Consider the following 9,517-nt stretch of genomic DNA (forward strand, 5'->3'; position numbering starts at 1 on the left):
CTCATCCTAAACCGCTGTACACACCCTTCTATTCACATTCTAGTTGAGGCTCATCCTAAACCGCTGTACACACCCTTCTATTCACATTCTAGTTGAGGCTCATCCTAAACCGCTGTACACACCCTTCTATTCACATTCTAGTTGAGGCTCATCCTAAACCGCTGTACACACCCTTCTATTCACATTCTAGTTGAGGCTCATCCTAAACCGCTGTACACACCCTTCTATTCACATTCTAGTTGAGGCTCATCCTAAACCGCTGTACACACCCTTCTATTCACATTCTAGTTGAGGCTCATCCTAAACCGCTGTACACACCCTTCTATTCACATTCTAGTTGAGGCTCATCCTAAACCGCTGTACACACCCTTCTATTCACATTCTAGTTGAGGCTCATCCTAAACCGCTGTACACACCCTTCTATTCACATTCTAGTTGAGGCTCATCCTAAACCGCTGTACACACCCTTCTATTCACATTCTAGTTGAGGCTCATCCTAAACCGCTGTACACACCCTTCTATTCACATTCTAGTTGAGGCTCATCCTAAACCGCTGTACACACCCTTCTATTCACATTCTAGTTGAGGCTCATCCTAAACCGCTGTACACACCCTTCTATTCACATTCTAGTTGAGGCTCATCCTAAACCGCTGTACACACCCTTCTATTCACATTCTAGCTGAGGCTCATCCTAAACCGCTGTACACACCCTTCTATTCACATTCTAGCTGAGGCTCATCCTAAACCGCTGTACACACCCTTCTATTCACATTCTAGTTGAGGCTCATCCTAAACCGCTGTACACACCCTTCTATTCACATTCTAGTTGAGGCTCATCCTAAACCGCTGTACACACCCTTCTATTCACATTCTAGTTGAGGCTCATCCTAAACCGCTGTACACACCCTTCTATTCACATTCTAGTTGAGGCTCATCCTAAACCGCTGTACACACCCTTCTATTCACATTCTAGTTGAGGCTCATCCTAAACCGCTGTACACACCCTTCTATTCACATTCTAGTTGAGGCTCATCCTAAACCGCTGTACACACCCTTCTATTCACATTCTAGTTGAGGCTCATCCTAAACCGCTGTACACACCCTTCTATTCACATTCTAGTTGAGGCTCATCCTAAACCGCTGTACACACCCTTCTATTCACATTCTAGTTGAGGCTCATCCTAAACCGCTGTACACACCCTTCTATTCACATTCTAGTTGAGGCTCATCCTAAACCGCTGTACACACCCTTCTATTCACATTCTAGTTGAGGCTCATCCTAAACCGCTGTACACACCCTTCTATTCACATTCTAGTTGAGGCTCATCCTAAACCGCTGTACACACCCTTCTATTCACATTCTAGTTGAGGCTCATCCTAAACCGCTGTACACACCCTTCTATTCACATTCTAGTTGAGGCTCATCCTAAACCGCTGTACACACCCTTCTATTCACATTCTAGTTGAGGCTCATCCTAAACCGCTGTACACACCCTTCTATTCACATTCTAGTTGAGGCTCATCCTAAACCGCTGTACACACCCTTCTATTCACATTCTAGTTGAGGCTCATCCTAAACCGCTGTACACACCCTTCTATTCACATTCTAGTTGAGGCTCATCCTAAACCGCTGTACACACCCTTCTATTCACATTCTAGTTGAGGCTCATCCTAAACCGCTGTACACACCCTTCTATTCACATTCTAGTTGAGGCTCATCCTAAACCGCTGTACACACCCTTCTATTCACATTCTAGTTGAGGCTCATCCTAAACCGCTGTACACACCCTTCTATTCACATTCTAGTTGAGGCTCATCCTAAACCGCTGTACACACCCTTCTATTCATTTTGATATTTGGTATTTGATTACTATCCCCATTAGCTGTTGCAAAAGCAGCAGCTACTCTTCCTAGAGTCCACTTAAAACATGACAATAATACAGAACATTAATAGACATGAACAGCTCAAGGACAGCACTACATATGTTTTTCTTTTAAAAGGCACACGTAGCCTACATATCAATGCATACACACAAACTATCTAGGTCCAATAGGGGGAGGGGCGTTGTGCTGTGGGTCCAATAGGGGAGAGGCGTTGTGCTGTGGGTCCAATAGGGGGAGAGGCGCTGTTTCGTCAGGTGTTGCTTTATCTGTTTTTTTTAAAGCAGGTTAGCTGTTTATTTGAGCAATATGAGATGGAGGTTTCATGCAGTAAGGGCTCTATATAATACTGTACGCTTCCTTGAATTTGTTCTGGATTTGGGGACTGTGAATAGACCCCAGGTGGCATGTCTGGTGGGGTAAGTATGTGTGTGTCAGAGCGGTGTGTAAGTTGACTATGCAAACAATTTGGGATTTTCAACACATTCATGTTTCTTATAAATAGGAAGAAGTGACGCAGTCAGTCTATCCTCAACTGTTACCCAAGAGGGACTGGCATGCACAGGATTCATATACTGTCCATACTGTCTATTCACACCATTATATACTATTTCTTCAGAAGGTATTCAAAACCTTAATTAACCCTTGACTTATTCCACATTCTGTCGTTACAGCCTGAATTCAAAATGGATGAAAAAATATAACAAAATCAAATCAAATCAAATTTATTTATATAGCCCTTCGTACATCAGCTGATATCTCAAAGTGCTGTACAGAAACCCAGCCTAAAACCCCAAACAGCAAGCAATGCAGGTGTAGAAGCACGGTGGCTAGGAAAAGCTCCCTAGAAAGGCCAATACCTAGGAAGAAACCTAGAGAGGAACAAAAAAGCCCATGATGGCAGTGAAATCATGTTTTTAGACATTTTTGCACATTTATTGAAAATTAATTAAATTAAATATATAAATATCTAATTTACATAAGTATTCACACCCCTGAGTCAATACTTTGTGGAATCACATTTGGCAGTGATTACAGCTGTGTGTCTTTCTGGGTAAGTCTCTAAGAGCTTTCCACACCTGGATTGCGCAACATTTGCCCATTAATCTTTTAAAAAATGTTCAAGCTCTATCAAATTGATTGTTGAGGATTGCTAAACAACCATTATCAAATACACTGAACAAAAATACAAATGCAATGTAAAGTGTTGGTCCCATGTTTCATTAGCTGAAATAAAAGATTCCAGAAAATGTCATACGCACAAAAAACGTATTTCTTTGAAATGTTGTGCCCACATTTGTTTACGTCCCTGTTAGTGAGCATTTCAGGCGTGGCATATCAAGAAGTTGATTAAACAGCATGATTATTACACAGCTGCACCTTGTGCTGGCGACAATAAAAGGCCACTCTAAAATGTGCAGTTTTGTCACACAACACAATGCCACAGATGTCTCAAGTTTTGAGGGAGGGTGCAATTAGCATGTTGAATGCAGGAATGTCCACCAGACCTGTTGCAAGAATTGAATGTTAATTTCCCTTTTCACTCTGTAAATTAGGTTAGTATTGTGTTGTAACTACTATGTTGCTGATGCATCCTTAGTTTTCTCCTATCACAGCCGTTAAACTCTGTGAAGAAAATTGAGTGTTTTATTGTGCACATTTTTTTTACAATCTCGGTCTCATCGCTGCAACTCCCCAATGAGTTGTGCTACTTCTTAACACACTGCTTACTTAACCCAGAAGCCAGCCTCCCCAATGTGACAAAGGAAACACATTCAACTGACACCCAGGGTCAGCTTGCAGGCACCCAGCCTGCCACAAGGAGTCACTAGAGCGCAATGAGCCAAGGAAAGCCCCTTGGCCAAACTCTCCCCTAACCCCTCCCCTGTCCGTTGTCCTATGGGGCTCCCGGTAACAGGATCGAAACCCCAGGCCGTAGTGGCGCCACTCAGGAGGCTCAACTCTGTAACCGTTTTAAAATCGCCATTGACCTCATGGTGAAATCCCTGAGCGGTTTCCTTCCTCTCCGGCAACTGGGTTAGGAAGGACGGCCATGTCTTTGTTGTGACTGGGTGTATTGATACAACATCCTAAGTGTAATTAATAACTTCACCATGATCTAAGAGATATTCAATGTCTTCTTTTTTGTTGTTGTTGACCCATCTAGCAATAGGTGCCTTTCTTTGCATTGGAAAACCTCACTGGTCTTTGTGGTTTAATCTGTGTTTGAAATCCCCTGCTCGACAGAGGGACCTTACAACTCATTGTATGTGTGGGGTACAGAGATGAGGTAGTCATTCAAAAATCACGTTAGACTATTGCACACAGAGTGAGTCCATATAACTTATGTGACTTGTTAAGCACATTTTATTTAGGTTACCATATCAAAGGGTTTGAATACTTAGACTCAAGACATTTCAGCTTTTCACTTTTTACTAATTTGTAAAAATGTGAAAACATAATTCCACTTAGTATACACATTGTGTAATGTCATTCTGAAGGCTGAAGGCATGTATGTTTATATTCTGAACTCCTTAAATTGTTTGGATTTGTGTATCTTTAGGAGGTTTGGCTGGGGTAGGCTGTCATTGTAAATAAGAATTTGTTCTTAAACTGACTTGACTAGTTAAATAAAGGTTAAGTTAAAATAATATTGCAGATAGATTTTAACTTCCATGAATCTAATTGTCTGCATCACTTCAAATCCCCCATATATTTTTTTGCAAATATATATATATTTATTTATTGTATTTATTTTGCAAATATATTTTCTTTTGTTATCCTACCACCCTACAACCCTGCCACCCTACAACCCTGCCACCCTACAACCCTGCCACCCTCCAACCCTACCACCCTCCAACCCTCCATCCCTACCACCCTACCACCCTCCAAACCTACCACCCTACCACCCTCCAACCCTACCACCCTACCACCCTCCAACCCTCCAACCCTACCACCCTCCAACCCTACCACCTTCCAACCCTACCACCCTACCACCCTCCAACCTTACCACCCTACCACCCTCCAACCCTACCTTCCTACCACCCTCCAACCCTACCACCCTCCAACCCTACCACCCTACAACCCTACCACCCTACAACCTTCCAACCCTACCACCCTACCACCATCCAACCCTACCACCCTACCACCCTACAACCCTACCACCCTACCACCCCTCCCCATTTATGTTTATGTTCCGGACTCTGGCATTTCTTATTTTCATTAATTCAATCTTGGGGATTTGTGTTTATTGTGTTGTATTGTTAGGTATTACTGTTGGAGCTAGCGACATAAGCATTTCGCTGCACCTGTGATGACATCTGCAAAATATGTGGACACAACCAATAAAATTTGATTTGACACGAACATATAGACACACACGCTCTTACACAGTCTCAGCCTCTCTCTGGGAGGTTGTGTGTAGTGTACTTAGCTCACATGAGTCATTTCCTTCCCCACATGCTGTTGTGAATCACTCTTTCCCCCAAGGGACCCTTGCTCGACCCCATCCCTTTCTCCCTCCCCCTCTCTCCTTCTCCCTTCCCTCTGGAAAGTCTGGTGTAGTGTCTCTCTCTTGTGTGCATGGGGGAGTGAATGGGGGAGCTGTGGAGGAAGTGTCCAGACACTACCACTACATCCATTAATTCATGTATTTCTTCATTCATTCAAGGGCCTCTCTCTCTCTCTCTCCCCATCTCTCTTTCTTCTCTTAGGGCAAATATAAGGACATGCAAACGCACATACACACAAGGTAATTCACTCTCCTCACTGGCACCCCAAAAGGTATGAGATAGACAGTGGAACAACTGTTGACCTGCCTACCATAAGGTCATAATATCTAAGGCCTATATCTTCCATTAATTATACTCTTATTATTTTATTTATCTCTCTTTCCAGATGAAAATGGGTCCATATGCTGAGCACTCCAATCAGCTGTGGAACATCAGTGCTGTCCCCAACTGTTCCAAAACCAAATGTTGGGGAGGTAGCATAGCCTAGTGGTTAGATCGTTGGACTAGTAACCAGAAAGTTTGCAAGATTGAATCCCTGAGCTGACAAGGTACATAAGTCTGTCGTTCTGAACAAGGCAGTTAACCCACTGTTCCTAGGCCGTCACTGTTCCAAAGTCAACCAGAGCCTGATCTGAATGTACAAGGCAGAGCTAAGACTACACACACCCACAGAGTGAAAACACTCTTAAGGTGCACTTTGTAAGATGTTGACATTTTAACATGGAAGCTAAATAACTTTATGCTCGCTTCGAGGCAAGCAACACTGAAGCATACATGAGAGCATCAGCTGTTCCGGATGACTGTGTGATCATGCTCTCCATAGCCGATGTGAGTAAGACCTTTAAACAGGTCAACATTCATACGGATTACCAGGACGTGAACTTCGACCACGTGCTGACCTAACAAGTGTATTCACTGACATTTTCAACCTGTCTTTAATATCAACATGTTTCATGCAGACCACCATAGTCCCTGTAACCAAGAACACTAAGGTAACCTGCCAAAATGACTCCCGACCCGTAGCACTCACATCTGAAGCCATGAAGTGCTTTGAAAGTGTGGTCATGGCTCACATCAACACCATAATCCCAGAAACCCTAGACCAACTACAATTTGCATACCGCCCCAACAGATCAACACCTCCCTCTGCAACTGGATCCTGGACTTCCTGAAGGGCCGTCCCCAGGTGGTAAGAGTAGGTAACAACACATCTGCCTTGCTGATGATCAACATGGGGGCCCTCAGGGGTTCGTACTCAGTCCCCTCCTGTACTCCCTGTTCACCCATGACTGCATGACTCCAACACCATCATTAAGTTTGCCGACGACATAACAGTGGTAGGCCTGACCACCGACAACAACGAGACAGCATATAGGGAGGAGGTCAGAGACCTGGCCGTGTGGTGCCAGGTTAACAACCTCTCCCTCAACATGATCAAGACAAAGGAGATGATTGTTACTACAGGAAAAGGAGGGCCGAGCACATCCCATTCTCATCGACGGGGCTGTAGTGGAGCAGGTTGAGAGCTTCAAGCTCCTTAGTGTCCGCATCACCAACAAGCTATAATGGTCCAAACACACCTAGACAGTCATGAAGAGGGCACAACAAAACCTATTCCCTTTCAGGAGACTGAAAAGATTTGCCGTGGGTCCTCAGATCCTCAAAAAAGTTCAACAGCTACACCATCGAGAGCATCATGACTGATTGCATCACTGCTTGGTATGGCAACTGCTCGGCCTCCGACCGAAGGCACTACAGAGGGTAGTGCGTACTGCCCAGTACATCACTGGGGCCAAGCTTCCTGCCATCCAGGGCCTCTATACCAGGCAGTGTCAGAGGAAGAACCTAAAAATGGTCAAAGACTCCAGCCACCCTAAGCATAGACTGTTCTCTCTGCTACCACACGGCAAGCGCTACCGGAGCTCCAAGTCTAGGTTAAAAAGGCTTCATAACAGATTCTACCCTCAATCCATTAGACTCCTGAACAGCTAGTCAAATGGCTACCCGGACTATTTTTCTTCCTCTCCCCCTCTTTTACGCTGCTGCTACTCTCTGGTTATTATCTATGCATAGTCACTTTAACTCTACCTACATGTACATATTACCTCAATTACCTTGACTAACATGTGCCCCTGCACATTGACTCTGTACTGGTACCCCCTGTATATAGCCTCCACATTGACTCTGTACTGGTACCCCCCTGTATATAGCCTCCTCATTGACTCTGTACTGGTACCCCCTGTATATAGCCTCCACATTGACTCTGTACTGGTACCCCCCTGTATATAGCCTCCACATTGACTCTGTACCGGTACCCCCTGTATATAGCCTCCACATTGACTCTGTACCGGTACCCCCTGTATATAGCCTCCACATTGACTCTGTACCGGTACCCCCTGTATATAGCCTCCACATTGACTCTGTACCAGTACCTCCTGTATATAGCCTCCACATTGACTCTGTACTGGTACCCCCTGTATATAGCCTCCACATTGACTCTGTACCGGTACCCCCTGTATATAGCCTCCACATTGACTCTGTACTGGTACCCCCTGTATATAGCCTCCACATTGACTCTGTACTGGTACCCCCTGTATATAGCCTCCACATTGACTCTGTACTGGTACCCCCTGTATATAGCCTCCACATTGACTCTGTACTGGTACCCCCTGTATATAGCCTCCACATTGACTCTGTACTGGTACCCCCCTGTATATAGCCTCCACATTGACTCTGTACTGGTACCCCCTGTATATAGCCTCCACATTGACTCTGTACTGGTACCCCCTGTATATAGCCTCCACATTGACTCTGTACCGGTACCCCCTGTATATAGCCTCCACATTGACTCTGTACTGGTACCCCCTGTATATAGCCTCCACATTGACTCTGTACCAGTACCCCCTGTATATAGCCTCCACATTGACTCTGTACTGGTACCCCCTGTATATAGCCTCCACATTGACTCTGTACCGGTACACCCCTGTATATAGCCTCCACATTGACTCTGTACTGGTACCCCCTGTATATAGCCTCCACACTGACTCTGTACCGGTACACCCCTGTATATAGCCTCCACACTGACTCTGTACCGGTACACCCCTGTATATAGCCTCCACATTGACTCTGTACCGGTACAACCCCTGTATATAGCCTCCACATTGACTCTGTACCGGTACACCTCTGTATATAGCCTCCACATTGACTCTGTACCGTAATACCCTGTATATAGCCTCCACATTGACTCTGTACCGTAATACCCTGTATATAGCCTCCACATTGACTCTGTACCGGTACACCCCTGTATATAGCCTCCACATTGACTCTGTACCGGTACCCCCCTGTATATAGCCTCCACATTGACTCTGTACCGGTACCCCCCTGTATATAGCCTCCACATTGACTCTGTACCGTAATACCCTGTATATAGCCTCCACATTGACTCTGTACCGGTACACCCCTGTATATAGCCTCCACATTGACTCTGTACCGGTACCCCCCTGTATATAGGCCTCCACATTGACTCTGTACCGGTACACCCCTGTATATAGCCTCCACATTGACTCTGTACCGTAATACCCTGTATATAGCCCTCCACATTGACTCTGTACCGGTACACCCTGTATATAGCCTCCACATTGACTCTGTACCGGTACCCCACTGTATATAGCCTCCACATTGACTCTGTACCGGTACCCCCCTGTATATAGCCTCCACATTGACTCTGTACCGGTACCCCTGTATATAGCCTCCACATTGACTCTGTACCAGTACCCCCTGTATATAGCCTCCACATTGACTCTGTACCGGTACCCCCTGTATATAGCCTCCACATTGACTCCGTACCGGTACCCCCTGTATATAGCCTCCACATTGACTCTGTACCGGTACCCCCTGTATATAGCCTCCACATTGACTCTGTAACCGGGTACCCCCCTGTATATAGCCTCCACATTGACTCTGTACCGGTACCCCCCTGTATATAGCCTCCACATTGACTCTGTACCGGTACCCCCTGTATATAGCCTCCACATTGACTCTGTACTGGTACCCCCTGTATATAGCCTCCACATTGACTCTGTACCGGTACACCCCTGTATATAGCCTCCACATTGACTCTGTA

Source organism: Oncorhynchus kisutch, linkage group LG29, assembly GCF_002021735.2.
Source record: "Oncorhynchus kisutch isolate 150728-3 linkage group LG29, Okis_V2, whole genome shotgun sequence".
In the NCBI taxonomy this organism is placed as follows: Eukaryota; Metazoa; Chordata; class Actinopteri; order Salmoniformes; family Salmonidae; genus Oncorhynchus; species Oncorhynchus kisutch.